The sequence below is a fragment of the Cupressus sempervirens genome, chromosome 11, assembly GCF_028749045.1.
Source record: "Cupressus sempervirens isolate cs-2001-9-10 chromosome 11, ASM2874904v1, whole genome shotgun sequence".
Lineage (NCBI taxonomy): Eukaryota > Viridiplantae > Streptophyta > Pinopsida > Cupressales > Cupressaceae > Cupressus > Cupressus sempervirens.
The window spans coordinates 242,977,889-242,992,174 of NC_143128.1; positions in this window are offsets into that span (position 1 = coordinate 242,977,889).

Sequence of the window (14,286 nt, forward strand, 5' to 3'; positions counted from 1 at the left end):
AACTATACAAGTAAGAAGTTGTATGTATACAAGACCACCCTTAATTATTCTTTTTCAAAATTGGATGTTGGCTAGAAGGTTTCACCTTTATCATCTTTGTTCAAAGTTATGAAATTATTAATATTTCCAACGAGCCATTGAAATTTAAGAAGCCAACAACATTTATACTAATGTTAAAACAAAACTTGTCAACTAGAACATATTGATTGACAAAGGATATATAATGACTCATAAATAGGATAGTGTCTTAGCCATATTTGTCATTCATAGTGAATTGTGAAACACACACAATTGTATTAGTACAACATGTTGTTCGCTAATATCTCTGTTTTCTGTCTAGATCCTGGCTCAGAAGTTTCCTTACTAGAACAATCTTGAAATTTAAAGAAGAAAACAAACAATAGATCATAGGAACAAGTAATGGGCTAAGGACACACGTCTACTTAAACATCACCTCATTCAATGGTCAAATAATCAATAGCAATTTTACACATTTCCATGTTGCATAACTACATGACAAACTATCCCCTTCTACCTATTAAGAAATAAATTGTTCTACTTATTATTAATAATGTTTGTCCTACTCAAACTCTCTTATCTTGGGGAAGTTCGTAGTATCTAAGAAAAACCTAAGGTAATCTTTTTTCAAAATAGAATTTGGGTAAAAGGTTTCACATTCATCATCTCCATTACAAGTTATGAAGCCAACAATATTACCAACATGTCATTAAAAGTTATTAACCCACCTAAATTTCTAGTGAACTTGAAACAAAATCCATCACCTAGAACAAAACAATTAACTGAGGGATAGATTATGACTGACAAGTACGCAGACCAAAGGATGCCTTGACCTTATTAGCCATTGCTAGCAAATTATAAAACAAACAATGTTATTATTGGTATATCAATCTTGTTCAGTGACTACCCTTTCAATTATTTTCTCTAGTCCCTCTCACAAGCTACTTCACAAGAATAAGAGAAACAAACAAACAATAGACTTTAGACCCACACTCTATTTGAAATCATCCAATTCAATAGTCAAATAATCAATAATAATTTTACACCTCATCCCTTTAAAAAAGTGATGAATGTTTGTTCCATTTCCATGTGACCAAAAGCAAGCTTTGACTCTTAACAAAAAACCAAATTTAAAAAACAACAACACACTCTCCCATGATTTGAGTTACCCTATTCAATAGTTTCCCTTCAATCCTTGGGAAATGTTTGGGAGTGAGAGAGACATATTTTTATAGATAAGAGCAGAATATAATTTCTACTAGTGATGAGAGATAAACCGACAAAAGGGTGTTGACGACCAGACAAGTGAAAAGTGGGGGCAATCGAGAGAAAGTCACTCGATCCAAAAACAACTATCATTTTCACCCACGGAAAAAGAAGTTAAGCGATAGCGATTTCCATGTGACCGTCAAACCGCTAAAACCATAATTTCCCCATAGTGCCCCAAATTATACGGCCATTTTGGAGATCGAGAGCATTTGTTCGAAAGCCGTGCAATTTTAAAATTCCCCGGTCAAATTCCACACGCAACCTAATCATGACCGGCTTTGCGACGTTTCCACCGAGGAGATTTCATCATTCTTACCTGCTCTTTCTCTGAGAGACCGGCTGAAAAAATGATTGAATTTACAGGCCCTGCCCGAAGCTGCCCGAGGCTGCCCCCTGGCGTTAATTAGGGCATCTGAAATTGCGCTTTATTCGAATGCAAGGAGCGCCATGCTCACTGACTCACTGACTCACTGACTGGTTGTTCAAATGAAAGCGACGGGCAGGGGTTTCGATCATCAATCTCGGCCTTTTAACCCGCGCCGAATGAAATTTAGAATTATAAAAAAAATGCTGCCATTGTTTTTCTTGAGAATTATAAATAAAAGACTATGGATGATAGATATAATTTGTCAATTGGATAAGGATTGATTTTGATGAATTGCATATAACCTTTTAACAATAAGTTATATTATTAATTTAGTTTTAGATGGAGATATTAGATTTGTGTGATGGTTATTTCTTAATTTGATATTGGGTTTTTTAAATTGTTGTAAGATTATATTATGTGTTTTCTTGTTATGTAAGATAATGGGAAGGCAGTAGAAATAAGACCTTTGCGTGTAATTTATAATATTGATGAAAAGATTCTATATAGTTGAATTTTAAAATATAATTATGTGTCTTTAATTCATCTTTCTAATAGATGGGTCATGAGCTATAAGATTGATATCAAAACACATAATTAAAATATATAATGACGAGTTTGATCTTCTTCTATATCTCTAACTCATCTTCACAATAGATGGATCATGAAGTACAATCTAAAAGGTTGATGTCAAAATTATCACAAACTTAAGATTAAAAAAAGCATTAGATAGTCTATATCTTTTCCGCACGAAAAAATACATTATTTTTCTTTTAAATTGATGTAAAATGATCTCAAATATAATTTCTAAAACTCTCAAAACTTAACAAATTGTTATTTATTAGTAATTAAAAATGTTACTTAACTTTTTCTCTTATAAATACAACTATTTAATAATAAACAATAAAAAATCATATTTTCGCCCAATGTGTTCTAATCCTTGGTCTACTAATGAAGTTGAAAAAATATGAATAGAGATCAATGAGTGTTCAATGCATGGCTCAAAATCCATAGGAGACGTGGTCAAGTTTATGCATTGACCAACTTTAACAAAATGGATACTCCTCAATGCTTAACTCTCAATCAAAAAGCTTATTATATCAACTAACTAAAATAATAATATGAATTTGATATAAACCCCACCCACAGCAACCCCCCACCCACCCACACACACACACACACACAAAGTCTTATTTCTTTTCTTCTAAATTTTAGTAAAATTATCTATAAACAAGACTTCAAATATAAAATAAAATCTTTTTTTCGTAAAGCTTAAATACAATTGTCTTTACTAATTAGAGATGTTAATTAACTTTTATTCAATTCATACAATATTAAATGATAAAAAAACAAATAAAAACATATTTTATTTTACAAAAAATATAAATAATCAATATTTTATAAATGAAATTCAGATAGTCTTGAATGAGCTCATCAAAAAATCCCTCTTGTTCCTTGTAAGAGTTAGAATTCATAAGAGATGGGATCAAAATAAGCTCTCGACAATTTAATGATATGGACACACCCCTTAACCTTGAACTCATTAGAGACGAGGTAGTGATTCTACATAAACAACTTTGACAAAAAGACCTCTCTAACTTTGGCTCTCAAAAGATTTACTCAAATTGGTGGCTTCATATTAGAAAATTGATGAAGTAAATAGACATCAAAGGACAACAAGTGAATCCCTTCCTCTATTCATCATCATCTCTTAATAATTATAAATTTCTAATATTATCCAAGTGATAGGCTTAAGGGACTTTGTAATAAATGATTCATAAGACATAACACTTGGTGAAGGATTTGTAAATGGGTTTGCAAACAGAGTGAATTTAACTATGGAGGAAACTCTATAGTTGACGCGCTTAAGATGGAGTAGTACTGGGATGGGTGACCTCCCAGGAAGTCTTGTGAGCATCACCTAGATCCAATGAGTGCTAAGTGTTATGCTTATTCTCATGAGGGATAGATTTAGAGAATCACTATCAAGCTCAAGTTGGAGTAATACTTGGATGGGTGACCTCCAAGGAAGTCCTGTGAGTATCACCTAGATCCAATGAGTGCTAAGTGTTAGTTTATTCTTACAAGGGATGGATTTAGTGAATCACTTGGAGTAATACTTGGATGGGTGACCTCTCAAGAGTCGTGTGAGCATCACCGAGATCTAATGAGTGTTAAGTGTTACGTTTATTCTCATGAGGGATGGATTTAGCGAATCAATCTCAAGCTCAAGTTGAAGTAATACTTGGATAGGTGACCTCCCGAAAAGACTAGTGCTTCACCTCTTTGAACATCATCTAAATCTAATGAATACGAAGTGTTTCATTCATCCTTATTGATATGAACCAAAAACAAACTAAACATAATAATAACAAGACATAAATATCTCAAATGCTAAACCCACCCCACCTCATCGAATACACCCACATAAACAAACTAGGAAAACAACCATCCCTCGACAACTAAACACATGGATTTGACTTTCATTTATAACAATAAAACCTCTCAAAATAGGCCAAATTATTCATCCATTTCATGCTAACAATTGGGGGGGGAACGGGAACCAAAACCGCAGGACCCTCTGCCAGCAGTGCCAAAAAGTTGAACAGCTTTAAAGACCCTGCTCCCACCGCCACGCTGGCACACCCATTTCCCCGAGGCAATGATTCCTTCCGCCACGTCACCCCCTCGGATTTCTAAAACGACCGGGACGTCCGGTCGGTCCCACTGAAAAACGAGAACTTTCTGCTGTCGGCGGCCACTCCGGGATTGCCGCCCAAAGGCGTGCCGCGCAGCTGCCACCGTCTCTGGCCGGTCGGCCCGCATGAGGACTCACAATAAATGGCGCTCGCCGCCAGCCAGGCAGCCCACTTAACGAGAACTCCCGCCGGCGTGCCGCGTGGCATGTGAGAAACCAGTCAGCGCCGCCGATCTCTGCTGCTCGTGATCTTCTCGCTGACGTGGAGTCAACTTGTTCCCCGATACGCGGCCGAATGGGCAATCGAGTGCCGCCACGTCACCCGGGATAAGCACAAGACAGCTACATCGGTTACCTATCATGGATTGGGTCGGGCCCCACCATTTCGAGGCCACCCATGCCCCTGGGTCTCGTCTCTTGGATGAGAGCTAAGTTTGTTTTTTTGGGTTTGAGGATGTCTGGTCTTGAAGGGTGACATTGAAAGTAATTGAGGATGTTTGGTCTTAAAAGGATGGGATTGAAAGTAATTGAAGGCAATGGGGATGATCATGGTAGGGAATGGACCTCTTAGTCGGTGGAAAGAGGTGAAGGGAATCTACTACCAATTTGTTTTTATATTTTTATATTTGGAAATGAGTTTTTAGGTAAAAGTAGTTGAGGTAATTGTGGTCATACATGGAAAAAAATTGGACTTTTAGTTCGTGGAAAATGGTAGAGGAAATTCTATTGGCATGTTTATATAGGAGTGAGTTTCTAGGAAAAAGCACTTGGGGTAATAGTCTTTAGAAGAAATGGACGTATAAGTAGGTGAAAAGTGACGATGGGGATCCATAGTTTGTATGTACCTAGAAGTATGTTCTTAGGTAAAAGTAGTTGAAGATAATTGGACTTATTAGTACATGAAATATGGTAAAGGAACTATAGGAGTGAGTTTCTAAGTAAAAGTAGCTAAAGGTAATAGTGACAATCATTACAAGAAATGGACTTGTTAGTCGGTGGAAAGGAATCTACAAATTTGTTTGTATATTTGGAAATGAGGTTTTAGGTAAATGTAGTTGAGGTAATTGTGTTGATAATTGGAAAAAAAAAACAATGGACTTGTTAGTAGGTGGAAAATGGTAAATGAAATTCTATTAGCACGTTTATATAGGAGTGACTCTCTAGGAAAAAGTACTTGGGGGTAGTAGTCTTTAGAAGAAATGGACATATAAGTGTTCATAATTGGAAAAAAAAAGAAGAACTTGTTAGGTGGAAAATGGTAAATGAAATTCTATTAGCACATTTATATAGGAGTGACTCTCTAGGAAAAAGTACTTGGGGGTAATAGTCTTTAGAAGAAATGGACATATAAGTAGGTGCAAAGTGATAATGGGAATCCACCATTTGTATGTACCTAGAAGTATATTCTTAGGTAAAAGTAGTTGAAGTAGTCGGTAATGATGGTGATAATTGGACTTATTAGTACATGAAATATGGTAAAGAGACTATATGAATGAGTTTCTACGTAAAAGTAGCTGAAGGTAATAATGGCAATCAATACAAGAAATGGACTTGTTAGTCTATGGAAAGGAATCTACCAATTTGTTTGCATATTTGGGAATGGGTTTTTTAGGCAAAAGTAGTTGAGGTAACCATGGTGATAATTGTAGAAAAATGGACATTTTAGTAGGTGGAAAACAGTAAACTAAATTTTATTAGCATGTTTATGTAGGAGTGAGTTTCTAAGAAAAAGTTCATGGGCGTAATAGTCTTTACAAGAAATGGATGTATAAGTACGTGAAAAGTGACAAATATAATCCACCATTTATATGTATCTATAAGTATGTTCTTAGGTAAAAGTAGTTGAAGTTGTTAGTAATGACAGTGATAATTAGAAGAAATGAACTTATTAGTACATGAAATATGATAAATGGACTATAGGAATGAGTTTCTAAGTAAAAGTAGTTGAAGGTAATAGTGGTAATCATTAGAAGAAATGAACCTTTTTAGTAGGTGGAAAGTGGTAAAGAGAATCCACCAATACATTTATATATAGAAGTGTGTACCAAAGTAAAAGTAGTTAAAGACAATGGTGGTGGTAATTAGAGGAAATGGATTTATTAGTTGGTGGAAAGTGGCAAAGAGAATCCACCAACACATTCATATATAGAAGTGTCATCCTAAGTAATAGCAATTCAATGTAATAGTGGCGATCATTAGTCCAAATGGACTTTTAGAAGGTGAAAAGTGGCAAAAGGAATCTACCAACACCTTTATATATACAAGTATTTTCAAAGTAAAAGTAATTGGTGATAATGACAATGGTAATTAGAAGAAAAGGATTTAATAGGTGGAAAATGTTAAACTCAATCCACTGACATGTTTATATTTGAGTGAGCTTATAAGAAAAATGTGTGAAGGCAATAGTAGTGATAATTAGAAGAAATGGACTTTGTAGGGTGAAGAGATTCCATCAATATGTCTATATATAGAAGTGTGTTTCCAAGTAAAAGTAGCTGAAGGTAATGATAGTGGTAGTTAGAAGAAAGGACTTATTAGTCAATGTAACATGTAAAATGTAAAATGTAAAGAGAATCTATAAATGTGTTTATATAATGGAGTGAGTGTATGCTTATCTCCAGGAGTATGTTTATATTTATATATAGAAGCGATCCTCTGAGTAAAAGTAGTTGAAGGTGATGGTGGAATATATATAGAAGCATGCTTTCAAGTAAATTGTTGAAGGTAATATGGTGATAATTAGAAGAAATAGATTAGTTAGGGCAATGAGAATCAATGTAAAATGTAAATGTAAAGAGGATCTATCAATATGTTTATATATAATAGTGAGTTTCAAAGTGAAAGTAGTTGAAGGAAATCGTGGTGATAATTAGAAAATGAACTTATTAGTCAATGGAAAATGTAAAGAGAATCTACCAATACATTTATATATATAATTATGTGTTCTTAAGTACAGATAGTGAAAGTAACATTGTTGATAATTAGAAGAAACAAACTTATTGGTAGGTGGAAAATAGTAATGGGGGTACAACAATAGGTGTATATAGCAATGAATTCCTAAGTAAAAATAGTTGAATGCAGTAATAGTGATAACTAGAATAAATAGGTTGGCTGGGGTAAAAAGAATCCATCAATATGTTTATATGTAGAAGTGTGTTCACAAGTAAAAGTAGGTGAAGGTAATGGAGGTGATAATAAGAATAAATAGACTCACTAGTCACTGGAATATGTAAAAATTACCAATATGTTTTTATATAAAAATGAGTTTTTAAGAAAAAGTAGGTGAAGGAGATGGAGTGATAAGTAGAAGGAATGCACATGCTGGTAGGTAGGAGAATCTCTCTCTCTCTCTCTCTCTCTCTCTCTCTCTCTCTCTCTCTCTCTCTCTCTCTCTCTCTCTCTCTCTCTATATATATATATATATATATATATATATATATATATATATATATATATATATATATATATATATATATATATATATATATATATATATATATATATATATATATATATATATATATATATATATAAGCAAGACTTCAGGTAAAAGTATTTGAAGGTGATGTTGGTGATAATTAGAAGAAATGGAATTTATCAATACATTTATATATAGAAGTGAATTTTTAAGTAAAAGCGATTTACGGGAGTCGTGGTGATATTATGGGAGATGGGCATTATGGTTGATGGAAAGCTTGAGCACAATCTATCTATATGCCTATATTTAGCTGGAGGTCAATTTTCACAGTGACAACAATTCAAGGAAATGAACTTATTAGGATATGGAAAGGATGAGCATAACCTACCAATATATTTACATATTTAGATAGGGACAAGTCTAAAAGAAAAAGAAATTTATGGAATGGTGGTGACAATTAAAGGAAATGAAATTATTAATTGATGGAAAATGTGAACTTAATTTATAAATCTATATGTATATATTATTTTTTAATTTAGTTTAAGGTTTATTTTGATGAGAATATTTTTATTCGAACATATCTTTAGGTGAAAATTTTTATCGTTAAGTTTGATACATGATTTGGAAACTTTAATTATCCATTTTATCACTATTCATACTTTTTCCATGCATTTGATCTTATCTAAACCCTACTTTTTTTAAGGTAAGTGTTACCATTGGAGGGATAACACCCTTTATTAATAAAAGAAAATGTGTGAGAAGCTCCATAAAAATGAAGAAATGGAGCATGCTTCATGTTTCAAATAGGGTATCTTCCTCTTACAACAAAATGAGGCAGATATATGATTTAAAAAGTGCATATAAGAAACTATCTAATAAATATAAACAATACTTATTAGTATCATAATATCTAGGATCTTTCATTTAATCACAAAATGTGGAAGATATACGACAACCTATATGCCCAAAGATGGAAAAGGAAACCAAAGAGTGATAACCAAATACAAAGATATGACCCATTAATGGTCACACAGGTAATGATAGAGTTTTGAAATATATTCCCCCCAAAAGAATAACTTGTTCGAAGAGTTTTGAGAAAGCTACTAGAAGATTGATGATTGAAGGGATTTGAAACTTCATAGACCCCCCTGTAGAATAGTATATTTGAATCTTATCCATGTTGTTATGTGAAGCCTAATTAGAATCATAGGTTATTTTGTCCCACTTCCTTCAACATGGTTTCCTCCTAATTTTTCTATGGAGGTTTAGGGGTAACAACCCCATGAATGGGTCATGGGAAGCACCCTTGCTAGGTCTAGGCGTAATGCCCTAAGAGGTGTCCTGAGGTAGAGTCCTAGGCACATTCCCTACCATGATATAGGGAGAGGTCGAGGGATAATGCCCTCGATGCCAAAAATGAGTTTATTATTATAAAATGTGTTAGGATTTATTTTTCTATTGGATGGCATATTCTAGCCCTAATTTTGTAACTTCCATAAGTCTAGGGTTAGGGATATTAGTATGGTATGATGATTTAATAGCTTCTTGCAATGATATTGAGTTGCAAGTGATTATAGATTGTAATCAAATTGAATCACTGGATAATAATATAAGACTTGCTATTTTGTAGATGTAGCCCAAGGATTGGGTAAACCATGTTAAATATTGGTGTCTTCTATTCATTTAGGTATACTTTATTCCTTTATAATATTGGGTATATTTGTATGTAATTATTATTTTCCATCTCTTTAATCCTTACAAGTGGTATCAGAGCAAGGTTATTTTAGCTATGCTCTGTAGGAAGGTCTTATAGTTGAGTGGGAGTAATGACAGATGAGGATAAGCTAAAGGCTGATAATTTTAATGGGAAAAGCTTTCAATTATGGAAAATAAAAATGGAGGACTCACTTTGTTAGAAGGATTTAAGGCAACCATTGGGAGGAAAACCCAAGAAAGAAGCAAATACGACAGATGAAGGCTAGAATATTTGGATAGAAAGGCAATTTGAAGTATTTTTTTATGCCTGGCACAATTGGTGGCATTTAATATTACAAAAGAGAAGATGACTAAAGGGTTGACATAAACCTTAGCAAAGTTGAATGAAAAACATTCTACTTCAAACAAACTATTTCTCACAAAGCATTTTTTTAAGATAAACTTTTTCAACTTCAACATAATTGAAACATGTAAACAATAGATGCAATAACCACAAGGTTATTACCATGCAAAGTGACACAAGATATGTTAACTAGGGAAACCCTTGATGAGAGGGAAAACTATGGTGGGAATGATGCCCACAAGATAATGTACTAATATAGAAAGTTCCTTGTGAAAGGGTGTGACCCTATTAGGAGTCAAATAAAACACAATCAGTACATATGAGTCCTTGTTGAGAGACTTTGAATCCCTCTTAGGAGATTTTAACCTTGTGAGGATTTGTTCCAACCCTGTTAGGAGTTGATAAGAATATAACTAGACCCACTCTCCAAATTACTTCAGAAATATTTTTCACTATATAATTCAGGATAACCTATCCAAGAAAAATGAATTGATTGAAACAATAACTTATATTTTATAATATAGTTATGACATAGTGCAAGGTAGGAGAATCCCCAACGGATATGTCCAAGCCCCCAGTAAACAACCACATAGTAGAAATAGAACAATGGAACAACAATAATGCAAGATCTGATACCAATCACAACTCTTTATTCATATAATAACTGATTACATGTAATATGTCCAGTTGTGAGGCCTTTTGGGTTAGGGCCAAATACAAAGAGCAATTACAAAATTAGTTCTGCAAGATCTAACAAGATTCACTTACAAATCCAATCCCAGCTAGTCTAGATATGCAACTAGATAAGAACACCAAGAAGAATCCACACTTGTAACCTAAGGTCCACCAAGCAATCCTCTGGTTCTCAAGTTGTAGCCCTAGCTCTTCAAAATTTGCATCTACACTTCATCCCCTTCTCCAAGCTGGAATGATAACTACTACGTAAAGGCTCCACAAAACCCCTTACTTATAACCAACTAAGCCACAAGTCATCCTAGCTCATTACAAACTAAATTAAATCCCTTACATTAAATATAGGTTGAGACACAAGTCGACCACAACACAAATTAAATACTCATACATAAATTAAATGCCAAAAGTTGGATCACAGACAACTTGGCACCAATAGAAACCAAGACCAAGCCGAGTGTCAGCAAAACAAAGTTGAGCACCAATAAATTCCCAAGCATTGTCGAGCTCCATAGACCATGCCGAGTTGCCAGACCATGCCGAGCTACTAGACCACATTGAGCTACCAAACCGTGTCGAGCTCCCAGACCATGCTGAGCTCCCAATGTATGTTGAACATTAGTTTTTTCCAAGCTCCACAACACTTAACCAAAAATCCCTCTAAACATGTAGGATTGCAAGCAAGCCTAGGATGCTCCTGCATCAGGCACCCCAAGTTCAAAAAGATGTTCTAGTAACCAGAAGAACATCTCATTTGGGGATTCAACACATTAATGGTTTGAGATTCAATACTTAGGATGAGGTTGGTATGTTGAATATTTCTTTAGTTGACGATGCTTATCAGTATGCGTTGAAGGAAGAGGATAAGTTGAAAAGGAAAAGTCAAGGTAATGCTAGAGGGAAGGAGAAGTAGGTTAGTTCACCACAAGCTAAACCAAATGTAGAAGGTGAACTAAAACCCGCTGATTAGAAAATGAGGATAGGTGGAGGTGGATTTAGAGGTAATTTTTTCAAATATGGTAAAGAAGGGCATAGATCTTTTGAAAGTCTGATTGGTAGAACAACTGTTGTTGCGAATGAGGTTGTAGTTCAAGACAATCAATAGGAGTAAGGAGAAATTTTTTTGGTGATTGAAACCTGGCTCTGATACCATCTAATGTAGTGCAAGGCAGGAGGATCCCTAAAGGAGATGTCCAAGCCCCTAACAAACAACCCCACAATAGAAACACAAGAACTAAGCAACAATAATGCAAGATCTGATACCAATCACAACCCTTTATTTATATAATAACTAATTACATGCAATATGCCTAGCTATGAGGCCTTCTGAGTTAGGGCCAAATAAAAACAACAATTACAAAATCAATTCTACAAGATCCAACAAGATCTAGTTACAAATCCAATCCTAGCTAGTCTAGATATGCAATTGGATAAGAACACCAAGAAGAATCCACACTTGTACCTGTAGGTTCACCAAGAAATCCTCTGGTTCTCAAGCTATAGCCCTAGCTCTTCAAAATTTTCATCTACACTTCATCATAAATTAAATGCCAAAAGTCAGCTCATAGACAACTCAACACCAATGGAAACCAAGACCAAGCCAAGTGTCAGTAAAACAAAGTCGAGCATTGCCAAGCTCCATAGACCATGCCAAGTTGCCAGACCACGCCTGAGCTACCAGACCATGCCGAGCTACTAGACCACGCCAAGCTGCTAGACCATGCTGAGCTCCCAAACCATGTCGAGCTCCCAGTGTATTCTGAACACCAATTTCTACCAAGCTCCACAACACTTAACCGAAAATCCCTCCAAACATGTAGGATTGCAAGAAAGCCTAGGATATTCCTACATCAATTTCCTTTTAATCTTACAACTTATCCTCAACATCAAACTCTACTCTGATCTCCAAAAATTTGCATCCAAAGCTTGCATAACATACATCAATAACATATGACCACATATGACACTTTACAATTAATGAAAAATATTTCCTTTATACCAAGTCATAATAACTAATTGAATCAACCTTGAGGATTTCTTGATGTACAATGAATAATATAGGACCATTATAACATATTACACTTAGACTCCATACATTACAAACCATAATATATAGATTACAAATCTTAGTTAGTCTCTAAGGAATAATCTACACATTATCCTTCACAAGTCCTCATAGAATAAAAAATAAAAAATCACCATTTCAAACATGGCTTCGCTAACATGTCTCTAAAAAATATGCAATCTCACTAAACAAGATTTAACCTCACCAAAAAGATACAACATGAACACCATACAAATTCCTATAAACTTCCTTGTAACCAATCTTCTGCAAATCTTCCATAACTCATTGAAAACTACATAACTCTTTTCATGAACTTAATCATAGCATCTATAAACATCCAGGAATGCACTATTAGCCCCATTAAAAGAAACACAACAACCAAAAACCTCACAAAACAAAACTATCTTTGCTACTCTACTGGAACTATCTAAAAAGATCATATGTTGACATCAATGATAAACTAGGTCATGAATGCAACACATAATCACTCAATCAACCCTAATACACTTCTTAGAATCTCCTAGAGGCATTCATGCCAACAATCTCCCCCTTTAGCATTGATGGTAACATATGATGAAAAACATCAAAGTACAATGAATACCAAAATATATTTCTTCCTCATCTCCCTTCCTCCTCCATTCATGGTGCTTATGAATGTAAATATCCACATAAGCATATCTCTCCCTCATAGATATAGACAAGTTGTAAAGATTTTTTCATGTTTTAAGGTCCCCCATTGATCAATAATATTTTTCATGTATATCTCCCCCCCACAATGACATCAATGACAAAGGTGCTATTATACCAACAAGAATCATTTCCAAAGCAATCTGAAAAATCTCACCAAGTGTCAAAAGATACTATTTAATAAAATCTCAAAGAGTTCTTAGTAACTCTACCCAAAAGGTGACTACTACCCCCAAGGAAGCATCACCAACATACAATCCAGATGTAAGAATATGCTCTGAATATATTTTACTGATGCAATCCCACATTAATGACTTTGAATAGGGTTGAGGCATAACCCCAAGCATACCTCACAAGTACTTAAATGTATTCGTAGGCAAAGTTTTTGTGAAAATATTTTCTATTTTGTTCTTTGTGCTAACATACTCCATTTTTGAATTTTTTTTTTTTTCTACCTTCAATGTCAAGAAATGATACGTTATTGCAATGTGCTTTGTCTTTAAACTTAACACTAAATTCTTTGGCATATTAATTATTCTTGTGTTATCAGAATGAATGATAATAGGTTCAATAAACTTAATACCAATGTCTTGTAATGTCTGCTTCATCTAAATAATCTGATTACAATTATTTTCTGCTACTACATACTCTACTTATGTTGTAGAGTGTGATATGCAATGCTCTTTTTGTCATCAACATTTCCTTTCCAATCTGCATTAGTATATGCACACAATGTAAAGTCATATGATCTGTCATACCATAAGCCATAATTAGGTGTACCCTTCAAACACCTAAATATCCTCTTTACTATTGCAACATGTGTCTCATTAGGATCTTCTTGGAATATTTCTACAATCCCAATTACATTAGATATATTAGGTCTTGCATGAGTCAAATAATACAATGCTCTTATCATAGATCTATACCTTGTCTGTTCTACACTAGAAGATTCATCTTTACCATAAAAATTTCATCCTATAATCATAGGTGTTCCAAATTGTTTACAATTATGATCTAA